At 44.5% G+C, this 14,868-nt stretch overlaps 1 protein-coding gene across 11 annotated transcripts in view; it reads left to right on the top strand.

Moving 5' to 3' along the window:
• The first annotated feature begins 245 nt into the window (after window positions 1-245).
• IRF2 (interferon regulatory factor 2) overlaps window positions 246-14,868 on the top strand; it is a 44,451-nt gene continuing 29,828 nt past the window's right edge. For 3 of the 11 annotated variants that reach the window (XM_082316225.1, XM_082316219.1, XM_082316221.1), the window contains exon 1: window positions 246-501. The gene's annotated coding sequence lies outside the window, so the exon portion shown is untranslated. Of the gene's footprint in view, window positions 502-5,260; window positions 5,750-6,982; window positions 7,042-8,220; window positions 8,443-14,868 lie in introns of all 11 variants that reach the window. The other 8 variants (XM_082316224.1, XM_082316226.1, XM_082316223.1 and 5 more) reach the window with 8 other exon arrangements.

Here is a 14,868-nt window from a genome sequence, read left to right as displayed (position 1 = left end):
GGCAAGCCAGACCTTGAATTACAAATATGTAACGCTGCTGCGGCGGGGGTGGTCCTGAAATCACCACCGAAACGATCGGCCGAGACGTCAGGGGGGGCTCGGGGGGAGGAAGGGGCTACGCGGGACGACGGGGCCGGGGGGAGCGGGGCCGGGGGGAGCCGGGGGGAGCGGGGCCGGGGGGAGCCGGGCCGCGCCGTGCCGCCGCGGTGACGGGCGCAGCGCGCTTCCGCGCCCGCCGCCGCCGCAGCCCTGCCCCCGCCGCCTGCGCGGCCGGCCCGGCCCGGCGGGGAGGCGGGGGGATTTCCAAGCGCCGGCGGCCTCGCCGCTTCCTCTCCTTGTTTTGCTTTCGATCTGGACCTTTCTCCGCCGGGGCGGAGGCAGTGAACTTTTAGTTTTGCTCCCGCGATTATTCAACGCCTGTTTTCATTTCCATTTCGCGTCCCCTGGCAACGGCGGTAACCTTGAGGAATTATATAAGGGCCGCGAAAACGGGCCGGCAAGGTAATTTTTAAGTTTTTCTATTTTTTTTTTAATTTTTAAAAATTTTTAGAATTATTATTATTATTACTGTTCTCCGCACTGCTGCTGTTTTCGCGTGGGGGGCGCGGGGCTGCCGGGGGGATGCGCATCGGTTTAAAAACAAAAGGTCGGGCTGCAGCGGCCGGGGCCGAGCCCGGTTCCGCCGTTGCGTTCGGGAAGGGGCATTGGCGGGAGGGAGAGGACGGGGGGGGTTGCGGCGGAGATTGGGGATGGGGATGGGGGGGGGGGTACCCGCCGCCTCCCGGGCCGGGAGCGCGCAGACAAAGGCGGGGGCGTTGGATCTGGAGGGCCAGGGCGCGGCGCGGGCCGGGGTGGGGGGGGTGTGGGGGGGGGGCCTCCGCACTTGTTGCGGGCTCGGTGGCTACCGGTAGCCCCGGTAAGGGAGCGGGGTTGGCGCAGGGCGGGCGGAGGGGCTGCGGGCGGGGGTCGCGCTGTGCGGGGGGGGGGGGGGGGGCGCTGCCCCCGCGGGTGGCTGGGGCCGCGCGGGGGAGGGGCGGGCGCGGAGGGGTGGGCGGGGCCTCGGAGAGGCCCCGCCCACCCCTCCGCGCCCGCCCCTCCCCGCGGACGGTCCGTTACACAAGCGGCGGGGCGGTGCCTTCGCGCCTCGCCCGCCGCGGCCTCCGCCTCTCCCCGTCCCCGCCTTCCTCAGGCCCCCGGTGAGGGGGGGTGTGTGTGTATGTGTGTGTGTGTGGGATCCTGCCCCCGTGAGGGGACGGCACCCAGCGAGGGAGGAGGAGGGTTGGGCGCGACAAGATGGAGCGGGGCCCGAGGGGCCGTTAGGCCGGCGCGGGTGGGTTCCGTGGGAGCAGCGGAAGGAGGAAGTCCTGCGGAGCGCTGCGCTGGGCAGGCCGCTGATGGGCGGTGGTGTTTCCTCGCTCCTGTGCAGCAGCAGGCCTTTCCGCCTCTGTATCTTAAAGTAAACACGCCTCTAGAAAGCAAGCATTTCTGTTTTTTTTTTTTTTTTTTTTTTTCTGTTCCCCACCTACTATATGATCCGAATGAATCCAGCATTAACAAGTGCATCATTCGCACACTTAACAGCCTTGAACCGCGCTCTCCGTTCTGTTTTTTTCAGGAATAGCCTCTTGCCGCGTCGCGGCTCCTTGCGTGGCGGTTTGCAGAGCGCTGTCCTGCTCCATGCCACCAAGTGGAGGGCCAAGCCCTGGATGTCTTCCCCCAGAGGAAATTTATGAACAGGGGTTTTGTTTGTGTGTAGCGCAGAGGGTCAAATTCCAAGCGCCTCACACCGTCTGGGGTCAAAGTTGCAAGAACTTGAAGAATTGGATCCCTCAGCCCAGGTTCCCAGAGGTTTTAGGTCTTTCATTCCCATTTTGATTAGCGTGCGCACCTAAACAGCAGAGTGTTTGAGGCTTATTTGTTTAGACACAGAGCTCGGATAGAGGAATTTCAGAGTGCAGAACTTGTCTGCCTGTTAGTGTATGGTTATAATTTATAGCCCAGCTTACCATGCTAAGATCTTGCAGACAGCACTCTCTTGAATGTAGGAGCAATTGTAAACTACAGCCTCGGTTTCTGGAGATGAAATACTGCATGTTTAAGTGTATGGTTATTTTATTTAAGTCTTAATGGCTTTGCGTATAATAACCTTTGCAGAATGCCTGCGTTAGTACCATAAAAAGAGAGTTGAGTGGGGCAGCAACATTTAAATTCACCCTAATACGGAAATGGTGACATAAAAGTAGCAGAATTGATTTGTGAGGCAGGTGGTTTCCATCTGAATCGCAATCTTTCCGTGCCACCAGCCCCTTCAGAGACACCACTGTCCTTCTCTGGCCCCTGTTGGTAACGTCCCACAGGGGAATTACTTCACGTGTCCCTCGTGTGCAGCAGTTCCTTTTCACTGGTAAATGGTGGTGGAAGGTCTGAGAGCGCCGACTCCTTTGACGTGGTATTGCTTTGTCACAGTTGTATGCCACACTGCAGTTCTTCAGCTAGGTGCTGGCACAGCGAGGTGTCAGTCCACTGACACCAGTGGTGTCCCTCTGAGGCTGGGGGTCCCAGCTGGTCGGCAGAGGTAGGTAGAGCGGTCAGCCATTGTATCTGACATATGTATCTTTGTGGTGCCACCCGGTTACCTGCTGAGTGCAAAAGTGGCAGATTGCAGAAGATGTCAGGTCAGTCTCCTGAGCTGTTCATCACAGGCCACGTTATATGGAAAGGGGTAGCTAAGATGTTTGAGAAGTAACGTACAGCCTGTTAGGAAGGGGGTTAGAGACCCCAGTCTGCATTGCGTGGAGGTCTTTACTCTGATACGTGGGACCAGGTGGAGTTAGAGAGAGGCAGAATCTTAATGCACAGTTGAGAAAATGATGCAGAAAAAAGGAGCTAGGATTCAAGAGGAACTGGAAGTATTTTTTGAATAAAAAGGGTCTACATTAGAAAAATGGACTTTATGTAAATAAGTTTCCATCCAGGCTATGTTTGCCTTAAATGAAAACATATATTTATTTAGATATATAATTTATATATAAAATTGTAAGTTTTAAAACAAAACAGTGGGGAAAAGCTGACAGGTGAAAAAGAACGTAAAGTTTGCCAAGACACATACTCTCTTGGAGGGGATCATCATCCCCATGGTATTAAAGCTGGTATTAAACCATCTCCATGGTATAATACTTGGAGTATGAGAAACTTTGTGGAAGCTCAGATATTGTAGTGACCGATGGCATAGAGAGGAGAGAGTAGCTTGCACATGTATGAAGTGGGATACTTTTGGGTAAAGAGCAAATAACTGTTACGGGAAGTAACACGGGATCTTATGAATTGATGTTCCAGGCCTAAATAGGAGGAGTAGAGATGAGGGCTATATGGCTGTCTGCCCAACCAAGATGTTGACAACGACTGTCATATATTAAGGGAGGGTAGAAAAGCTACAAAAGTAGGAAATGTGATAATGGGAGGCTTCAGTTGCCCCCACTTAGATTATGTCACGCTCCAACATGAAATTTGCCTGTATACTAACTTTTTAGATGCCAAAAAAAGCTGCTTTCTAGGTGTAGCTTGTAAGGGTGCTCTGTGGGTAGCAACTCTGGACAAGGTCCTGGCCAGCAAGAATTAAGTTTAGAATTTTACATTAAAAATGCCAGCCAGCTATGACGTGACAGTGATCATAATGTACTTAGACTCGGTGTTGCTTCAGGAGCAGTAAAGCCAAGAGCTGTTGTGGCAGTCTTTAATTTTCCAAAGTAAATATTCATAAAACAAGGAAAACCATGAATAAAATGGTGAGAAGCAGCCAAAGTGAAAAATACTTGCAGGCGGCATGTAATTCTTCAGAGACACTGAAGAAAAGGCTCAAAGCAATTGCATGGCATCTGTCAGAAACACCAAAAAAGTTGAGTAGGCTGACAAGCAAAGTAAAGGAGCTCAGTAGAAGCAAAAAGACATCTTTGAAAAAGTTAAAGCTTTGTCTCCAAATGGGAAAGGTGGAAAAGAACATAAAGGCTGTGTTAAACACAATAAGGTAGGCCAAAAAGAGTCACGGAACAAGTTGCTAAAGGCATGAAAACAATTAGTAAATCCTCTTTCAAATGCATCAAAAGCAGGAAGCCTGCTGATAAGTGATCCATGCGTAAAAGGAGTGCCCAAGGAAGATAAAGTCACAGCAGAAGAGTGAAAGAAATTCTTTGAGCCTTGCTTCACTGAGGAAGGGTTTAAGGAGATTCCCTTGCTAGAGGCTTTTTTTAAGGAGTGAGCACGTTGGAGGATTTCTCCCAAAATCAAGTGTCTGTAAGAGAGGGTATCAGAATGAACCGTTGAGGAGAAGGATGAAGTAGATGGCAGGAGATGATACTTGTTCATGAGTTTTGAAGGAACTTAAAATATGAAATTGCTGATACGTTGCCTGTTGTGTGTAACTTGTTGCGTAGGCCTGCCTTGGTGCTCCAGGAATAGAAGGTGACAAATGAGTTGTCAGTTTTTCAAGGTTTCTGGGGAGACTGAGAACTCCAGGGTGGTCGTTTTTGCTTGCTCGTTTGCCAGGGATTAGTGAATGGGATTAGTGAACACGGGTATAAATGTGATACATTGACAAAGAATAGGCCTGGCTTTTATTGAGGAAGAGTTGTAAGTCAGGAGTCTTCTGGAGTTCTCTAAAGGCATTGCTGAGCTGTTGTTGCGGTCTGGTTCGTACAGTCTTTCTTAAAGCAGGGCCAGTTTCAAAGTGGGATCAGATTGCTCCGGGTCGTATGGTCACGGTCGGTTTGCTCAATGAAACGAGGTTGTCGGTTGCCCCCACGCAGAGTCTGCCCAGGGTCTATGCCGTTCAACGGATGGAGGAAGGGATAGGTGGTGGTGTGACAAGTCTGCTGGTTTTATTAACTCATTCGGAGCAGTAAAATCCTGAAGGCTGAACCGCAAAGACTCCAGAAGGATCTCATATTGAAATTCCAGCTCTAAGTTTGCAAATGAAATTCAGTATAGACCAATGTAAGTGTAATGCACATGGAAGGGAATGGAATCTTAACTTTCTGTACATGAGGATGAAGTTTTAACTGACTTTTTACTCAGGAAAAGATCATACAACACAGATAACGCTATGAAAAAATAAGTCCTGTGCCCGGAAGTGGCTAAGAGAGGAGAAGGCAGGTTAGGAATTATTAGGAAGGAGTAAAAAAAGAAATAGAAAACACTGTCATTCCACTATAAATCCCTACTGCTCCCCTATCCTGAAAGGCGTTAACAATTTTTGTTCCTGCAGCTCAAAAAGAATGTAGTGAAAGTTGATGAGCTACAGAGAACGGCATGAAAGACAATCAAGGGTGTGAAACAACTTTTGTTGAAAGAGTAAGTAGCTTGGAAAAGAAGTGACTGAAGAGGATGCAGGGATGTTCTTTAAAATTATTAGTGTCACGAAGAAAGTGAATAGGTAACAGTACAGATAAATGCGACCCAAATAAAACAATTGGGAGGCAGCTTCCAAACAACAGGTGTTTGTCCTGCAGTCCATAAACTGTGATGCTCATGGCCACTGCCTGTATGTCAGGGGTTTACATGGGTTCACAAGTGATTAGGCAGTCTGTGGGAGAGAAACTTGCTGTGCAACTTAAGAGTCAGAACAGTTCAATATCAAATTTTGGGCACTGACTGCTCACAAAGAATTACCGCACATGCCGATCAAGAACTACTTCTGAAAACTGCAAATAGAAACCTTCTCCGCTGAGAAGCATAACCTATGGTCCATTTGCAGGTAACAGAGAAGCAAGACCATGTGTTGCCCTTTGTTATGTGAATCTTGTGGCATAAGATCTTACGAAACTTCCAGCAAAAAAATGTTTCTGTGATGACCCTGTTTAATCTGTGCTTGTTAGCCCTGGACTTGCTAACCTGACACAAGTTACAGTCAGGTTAAGTGCATCCTGTATGCATTTAACATTGCATAGGAGTGGTACCCCAGCAAAACTCCTCTGATGTTTGCAGGGTTAGAACCTCAACTTACATTTTGTGGATCTTCTATTGAAAGTGATGGTCCATTTGTAGGTAAAGAAGTAAAACTGATCACGTGTTACTCTTACTTGACTCTGTGACTCGTTTGTGACGATTGCCCTTTTGAAACTCAATTCTTCAAAGGCCTACAATGATTGTGATATTGAGGGCATAAACCATAAGGTAGTGTTTACGGAAGTCTTATTACAGCTTACGGTGCTATAAACTGTGATTAGTGTAAAACATTTTCTGGTTTGTCCTTTGAGATCACAAGTGCAAAAGCAGAACAACAAATAAGCAAGCCAAAAAGATTCTGGGTACAGTGAACAAGAGGAACAGATTTATTAAGTTGCATATTCCTCAGGTATGAGTAACATTATGGAAAAAATCATTCAGTGTAATTAAATAATTTCCCGTTCTTTATTTCAGAAGTTTTGTTGGAACCGTATGAAGGTTCTTCCTTGTATTGACTATGTGTGAACTCTTTGTGTTAAGATTAAAACAGATCAAAATAGCCAGTAAGAAAAACTGGAATCAGCAATTAACAGTTATTAACAATTAGTGGAAGGGAATGCATGCTAACAGTTAAGAGTTTAATGTCTGCATATATATATATATATGCACATATACATATCTACATATATATAAAAATATAAAATTAGATGTTTTGTATATAGCATAATTAATACATTGTACAGCACTTGTTTCTTATTGATAGTGTGTAAAACAGTTTTAAAACTTGCTCTTCCGGTTAGTGCCGGATATGTTTTCAGTTTCTTGGAAGCTGATGAAAATTTACTGGTTTTTTGAATGAGCTAGGGAGAAAAGAAAGAAGTGGTAAGCAGTGAAGTAATGTTTGCTTTCTTAATGCGTAATATACTGCAAGCGCGGCTTTGTGTATATTGGAAATCTTCTGACCCCTTTGTTTGCCTGGGGGCAGATTGCAACAAATGTACAGCAGTCTTTAGTACAAGGCAGATGTTTTATCTTGTTGCAGCTTGGACACAGGCATCCAGGAGCAAATCCGCCTGCATGTGGCATGTTGTTTCACCCAAGGTACAGAACTAAATTCTAACTTTAAATTATTTTAACATTCAGTTGTTGCTATATAGGTTGCTAGCTTTCAAGGTAAGCTTGGAAGTAATAATTTCCATATTCTTGCACCTTACAGAGTAGAGCAGATTACGGTTTGATAGTTTTTCAGCTAACCTTTACAGGTTTGGTTTGTAGCTCCCAGCATCTCTGGTGTTAGGAATGGAGTTAAGCTGCAGCAAAAGCAAAAGTGTTTACATTTGTACTTCAGTTTGAACTGCACGTGACAGTGGATGTTCTCTAACCATTTCCCTTTTGCTGTAAAATTACTTTAAATACTTTTTCATTTACAGACTTACATGCTTAACATTGATATTGCACAAAAGAAGGAAGCATTGCTTACTGTTTGTTTTAAGAAAGTCTGAAAGTGTGGTTAAGTTCTGCTTTTTGATGTGTGTGGAGGGATATATGTGACTTGGGCTTGATGAGCGCACAGAAAACGAAGTCTGTACTGTAGTACTTCTATTGGTATTGGACATTGCTTGACAGCATTACGTGCAAACCTTTTACAGCTTTGTCTAAGCAAGATAATGCCTTAATTCCTTAGTAAGTTCATGTAGCAGTAAATTTAGGTCTCTGTGCATTTCATGCATATATATAACATGCATTTCGTGCGTGATGTGGGCTTTTGTGCCTTTGGTGTGCTGGCTACTCTTTTAAGGTGTTTTGTTGAATCATGTAAATGTGCTTTATATGCAACTGAGAGATTAATCTGGTGGAAAATACTAAACTACTGAATTTAATTGGATGTGGCATATAAATTTGTAAAAATGAAACAATCCCCCCCCCCCCCAAGCATTCCAAAATTGTGACAGCATCTTACAAAGTTTATCTAAAATAAAAATAATTCCACAGTAAGAAAAAAGGTGGGATAGGAGACAAATATTTTAAAATTACTGAAAGCTTTCTTGCAGGATCTCAAATCCCAACGGTGTTACATAAAGAAGTTGAAAGCAAAACTTGAGGATAAAATTGAAACCAAATATAAACAAAAGTGAAACCGACTCCATTGGTTTTCATTTCCCAGCTGGCAAAAATGAAAGAATAAACACAGAGTAAAGAAGCACGAGAGCTGAACTTAAAAAATTATTTCAGTTTTATTATTTGTTTCATCTCTTGGTAAATTTGACTTCTGCATGACAGCACTCCTTTAGCAGACTACACAGCAGGGAGTAGGAGTTGCTCTCCCTGGTTTGTCCAGCTACCGCTTTTCCCACCCAGGGGTCTGGGTGACGGCCCTGCAGTACGGGAAGCTGCGTCTTCTTCAGTCATGGAAGTAACGTTGTGAAATGCGGTGGCAAATGCGTACAGAAAGTACGGTGGAGGCGATGACATCCAGTGTGATGAAAGCGAGTAATTTGGCTGGTAGGTGCACTTGAAATTTATTCATGTTGAGATGTGAATTGCCAATAGGATCAGATATAAAATATGTGGTGGGGTTTTTTTGCCCCTCACCTTTGGGATCGTCCACTTAGATCTGGGTCAGATCAACAGTAACCAGAAGATGTTACCTGATATCAGCTTTGCTGATGACGTGAAATGACTGGGAATGGTTTCACTCCATTTCCACAGATCAGTCAGCAGCTAGAAGGTCCTTTTTGACCTTGAGAACTAGCTGCTGAATTAGTCAAAAGATGGCCAAACACTGGGTGGCCGTGGAAGCTCAAATGAATATCCTTCTCACACATAGAGACGCGTGCTCCTGGGCTATATCAACAAAAAGCCTGGGTGTTGAGGAGAAGCTTGGACGATTGCTGCGCTGCTGAAGCTGTGATAGGGTGAAATGAAAGATTTCAATTCCAGAGGTCTAATTCTCACACATTTGCAAACATTGCATTTGAGCATATCAAAACTAAATTCTTTGGATGCCAAAACCGTTCTGGAGATTTGAGATTGATGAGGGAAGCTGATGAAGACTAGCTTTGTTTAGTTTAATAATATTTATCCAGCTTAGATGAGAAATGAAGATGAGTTCAGTGGTCTCACTCTAGCTCAGTAGTATTTTAGGAAACTTCCAAGATAGAAATAGCTGCTGCAGATCAGAAATTGAGGCTGTCTCATTGCTGTTGGTCTGTGGTCAACACAAAGACTTTAAATTAAGAGCACATTTTGTAACCGATCCTATTTAACTATTCATATCTCAACATGAAAATGAGTTAAGAAGTTCCTGTATGTTCTGTGGCAGTGGAAAGAGTAGCATTTTTATAAAAAGGAGAATTACATCATACCATTTCAACAAGCATCAGTATTAAGCGTTTAATACTTAGCACTCTTTAAGTGCAAGCATTTAAAGCATATGTACAAAAGAAAGACATTTCTCTCTTAAATTCTCCAGAGTCAAGCAATATCTCTGTAATAACTAATTCAATTTATTTTTTGTGCTCAACACATCTGCTTCTTTCATGGTGCTATTTCTGTAACCGTAAATAAGTGCATGTGACAGACATGTTTCCAGCTCGCAGTGTGGATGATTCAGAGGATCCCAGCCCCCAAGTCTGTGCCTGCTGTGGTCTGTCTGTAAAGCAGGCATCTAAGTAAACTGGAGAGTGTTTTTTACAAATCCGAAATAGCATATACTTTTCTTTAATACCTTCTGTTGGAAGTAAAGGAGAAACTGCTTTCTTGAAAGGGCTGGTTTTGGTGCTCGCTGTGAGGTTAAAAAGAGGTTACGTCTTTTGCTCTCGGTTCTAGGTGCTGCACTAGCGATTAGAAGTTCGGGTAGCAAAAGTGTAGGTGTGGGTTAGCTATTAACTTCAGTGGTAGAAACTGCCCTTGCCCAGACAATAAAATGAAAGCTTTAAGCAAATATTAAATTGCACTTTAGTGTAGTGTGCAAATAGTTTTTGCTGTGAGTTGCAGAATAGTATGTTACACAAACAAAGGTAGCTGTGAGAAACAAGCCCAATCCGAGCAAGGTGGATTGCATCAAGCGCAGGTCATGGCTGGTGAACATGAAAACTCTTCCTTGAACGCATTTCTCAGTGTTAGCTATCTGGAATAATTTTTCTGCCTCTCTGAGTGCCTCTAAAATGTCATTGCCTTCTCTGCAATCCTGCCTGAGCCTCACAAGCCTCCAGTGTGGGAACATTGAGATTAAGGACTTTTTTTTTATGATGGCTGCTTTTCTTATATATAGCACCCTATAAAGCACTGACCCTGTACTTAGGCAGAAGAATGCTAGACAGGACGTGGAGATAAAGTCTGCCCAGGCTTTAAAAAGTATTTTTACAATTTAAGATCCTGATCTTGCAGGTACTTTCATGAGTGATTTTCCACTGCTTTCAGAGGGACACGTGTAGGAAACATGCTGTGCTTGTTAAAAGTTTTAGGGATGTCTCCTGTAAACCTAGTCACAGAGCACGTAAGACATAGCCATGGAGACATTAACATAGCCATTAACATAGCCATGGAGAGACTTAAATGCTGCTGAGTTGCATCAGTATGATAAAAGAAGTGATTCTTGATAATTGTTTGAGCCTTAATAGCCTTCTAGTTTTCACAGGCTGGAAAATTCTTCATGAATCAGGTGTCAAATGATGAGTTTTCCTGACAGCTTTCAAGAACACACAGGGTTTGGCTTCCGTGGATACTGGCTGACACAGCTAAGCAGCAGCAGCTATTACGTGTGGGTATTCGGGAGTGGATTCATGTGTGAGCACTTAATTCCGGAATAAAATTGATTTATTGGGGGATAACTGCTCCCCAATGCAAGGAATTAATTATTCCCTGACAACCATGCCAGCAATTTTCTTGTTGTAAACAAGCCCTTCCCAAACTTGTCTGAGTGAAGTACAGCTTTATTACTGGAAAGTCACCACCTCTCTTCTAGGCAGCTTTTCGGGGGAAATCAGACTTCCCAGATATTGAAGACAAATCTTTATCAATCATCAGATGTAACACAAAGCTTAAGAAGGAAATAAATCAGGTAAAAGTTATGGCTGCTTTTGAGACTCCTGGAGGAGGTGGCAGGGGGAGAGTTTTCTGTAATCACATGCTGTTGACTATCACTTGCATAGACCCTTTGTCATTCTGATGCCACCAGAATCTGGCATCTCCGGTCTTTGCTCCAGGCAAGACCTGTGAAACAAATGAAAGAAACCCCCAGGAAACAAAGTATTCCTTTAAAGCTGAAAGTAAAGCAATCATTTTGTACTGTCACCAGACTTGCAGACATTGATGTGTGTTCAGATGATTATCGTGGCAAGGATACAGCGGTGATGATCTTTAACAATCTATTTGTTAGAAGCCTGGGCCAGGTTCCCAACTGATGTAAGTCACGGCTACGCCAGAGAAGCGAATGGGCTCATCCACAAACATCGTGTTGTTTGAGTGTCCTGATAATGTTCAACACAGGAGCCAGTGCGAGGGAAATTTTAGTGTAGGTATTGAGAGGTTGAAGCGTTGTTTCATTACGGCTAAGTTCAGAAGCAAAAAACCAGCCTTCTGGTTCTGTTGTATTAAAATAAGATGGCTTTTCTTCAGTGCGGTTCTAGTCTGCAAATCCGAGGGCTACCTTTAATGATGCCTGAGATCACTGCAAAATAACAACTCACGTCTTTGCTGCTGAGGGAGAATAAGCTTTGCATGGAAACCAAAGGAAAGAGTCTGTTTTGATGTGTAATGTCTGAATCCCAGCCAGGGCATGTTAACACCCTTTGGGTGGAACAGAAATGCTATAGGGCTGATGAAACACACTCTGTATACAGTATGAGTTCCCATTGTACATTTTCCTGGGCATGTTTATCATGCAGTTTGTAATGCTGTTTTCAATACATATTTGAGGTATTTGCTGCCTTTGTTTTGTTTCGGTTTTTACTTTTTTCGCAGGGAATGTTGGGTTGATTGGGGTATTTTTCACCCTCTGTCCCTTGAGGACACAAGGGCTTTTCTCTCTTCTACCTTTGTGTATCTTTCTTGGGTACAGCAGCAAAAGAGGAGAGCATGCTGAATGCTTCCCTCCTCCTCCAGCTACCTTGCACCTCCCTACAGCCCAAGGTGGGTGCAACCTGGCCCCTACGAAGCAAGGGCTTGGGAAGTTGGGTAGCTGTAGCTAGCTTGAATCCATCACACAGCAGCCTGGGTTCCCAGGTGTTTCACTACCCCGCAGAGCTTTGCCCTTACCAGCCATGGTCCTGTGGTAGGCTTACCACGTTTGGTTTGGGAGCATAGGGAAGCAGGTGAAATATTGGTCATTGATTGCCCATGCAGATTCTTCCTAATGGCCAAGCTGTACCTTACACCAGTCTGCCCAGGACCTGTGCCTGCTCTCCAGTTCTTGGCTTTCCAACCTGTTTTGATGGAGTCTCCTCCTTCCTGCAGGCACCTGAGCAAATAAGATACCACCTTTCCTGCCCATGGTGAATTATTTTTCTTGGTGATGGACAGGAAGGATGTAGCATGCTTACCGTGTCTTTGCTGCTGCCACCAAAGTGCCAGTAAACAGCAGGAAGAATACTGCCTACAGTAGCTACAACGTGGATCAGGAGTATAGCCAACAGGGGAGCTGGGGCTGTGAAGCAGTCGGCCATGGGGTATGCTTTAAGGGAGCAAAAGGCAAGGGGAGCTTAGTGATAGGCAAATCTGCCAGCAGAGCTGTGGTGTTTCCCCCATCCTTCCCTGTTCAACAGGGCATCACTGTCGGAGTATTCCTAGGGAACAAAAGAGGCACCATAAATACATGCATTTAAAAGACCGGAGAGGGTAGGTTTTGCTGTCTAGCTATCCATGAATCCAGAAAGTCTTCCATAGGGTTTCATGTGTTTTCTTGCTTCGTATCTCTGGTTTTCAACACCAAGAGCTTCAGGATTTTATTTTGAACCCTTAACTCTTGCACCTCTGAGAATGGTAGTGCCCACTTTTCCTCATTTATTAATGCTACTTTAATTACGTGTTTTGATGTTGGTTCCAAAAAGTATATGGATATTTGCATAACATGGGGTTACCAGAAAGAAGGCATGTTAATTCTGCTTCGGTAGCATCAATGGCGAGATTCTCTTTCTCCTCCTGGCGGATGGGAAATGCACCGGGCAGAGGTCTGTCTCCCTGCGGGCTGCGGGCAGGAGGATTTCAGGTGTCTGCAATCAGAGCAGCTGAGTAAAGTACTGTTCAGTTGTCTGTGTTTCAGTGTCAATCTCGCATTTCTGAAGTATTTCTGAGCAGGTGAGGCTAGCAGGTTTTCTTAGCCAGGAAAAGTCTTTATCCCTCTGACTAGCTTGACTTCCAAGCAGGGCTTTGCTTAGAGTCCATATGGTTAAACATGTACTTTGAAATGGGCATCCACTGTGGAATAGTTGAAAAGAGTGGTCAAATATGCAAAATCCTGTATGAAGGCAGAGTCCGAGCTGTGACCGAGGGACAGAATTTTGCTCCAAGTACTGTTCCTTAAAATAAGATCATGTTTCCTTGTATCCTGGAACAGTCTTGGCACAGGGACAAATACAGAACCCAGTTCTCTGAATCCTAAAATTAGTGTATGGTCTCATTTCAGCATATCTGTTTGGTCACACAGGGTGATTGATGCTTTTCTGAACTGCATCAGTGTTAGCAAACAAAGGGAATACTTTAAAAGATTATCAGCAAAGTACAGGTACAAGATAACTTTTTTTAAAAAAATACTGTCAGTTCTGTATTTGCAGAGAAAAGAGAAATAGATACCACGCAATATTCTGCGCAAGTCCTCTGGAGAATGGCTGTTTTTTCACAGCTCTGGAGAAAGGCTGTGACCTGCTTCACGAATGCACTTCAAAGTATCTTATCCCGCCTTACCTTCTCACAACCGTTAATAGCATTTCCATATACTGGCAAATCTTTTAAGTGGATACTTTGTGATGGGGAAAGAAAAATTGCTTTTTCAGATTGCTTTTTTTTGACTTCCCTAGAAATTATATAGAGTAGCTTGTGTTTTTGGGATAACCTTTGTGCCTTTTCAATTATCCAGATGCTGTCAGAGGGAGTGAAACTGAAGGGAAGAGAACATCTCGTACTGCTCAGATTTAATGCCTGCCATGCTGTTGCTTTCACTTTCTGTCTACAGCTGCCATAATTCTAGTGAAGAGCTCTTCATTCTCAAAGGTTACACTTTCTGTATGGCAGGAGTGTTATCTCCATCAGGGAAAAAACAAAACTCAGACTTACTAGAATGTTTTAGCAGAGAGTAGGGAGGACTAGAAATTCTTTATTGAACATTATGCAGTGAAAATATTTATGCATATATATAGATTGCAACCATCACTTATGTCTTTTCTAATGTCTCTTTAAAGACGAGTGGCTCTTGCATAACAATCTTAGAAAAATACATCTTGCGAAGTAGTACAGAGCTGAAATTCAGTATGATTTATTGCATCTCAAGGATGCTGTGGTGACAGCTACCTGCTGAATGCCCTTTGTGTGGCTACTCCTAAAAACGTTGTTGTACCTGTGCTTCCCAATCTTACACCGTTGTGACTCTTCTTTCAGCCGTGTCTATCCTAGGAAGTTGGCTCACATGCTTCCCACCAGGCTGCTGGTGTGATTCCCATGTAGAAAGCTCATTTTCAAGTGGGCCATGTGGTAGCAGGAGTGGTGTTAATGACTGGCCTCCCCGGTCTCGGTGTTCCTAACTGGGTTATGCTGGCCTGGCTTCAGCAGGTCCTGTGCTGTCTGCCCTCCGCAGCATTCTTCCTCTGAGTCACATCTGCAGGATTAGGAGAGTTTATAGCTCGTCGGGGGGTAGCCTCCACCATGTTTTTGCGGTATCTAGTTGCAAAAAAAAGGCTGAACTGACTGCAGGACTAGCACAAATAGTACGGTAAA

The sequence above is a fragment of the Platalea leucorodia genome (genome assembly GCF_965183815.1).
Source record: "Platalea leucorodia genome assembly, chromosome: 6".
NCBI classification, from domain to species: domain Eukaryota; kingdom Metazoa; phylum Chordata; class Aves; order Pelecaniformes; family Threskiornithidae; genus Platalea; species Platalea leucorodia.
This window is presented reverse-complemented; position numbering and strand designations above follow the sequence as displayed.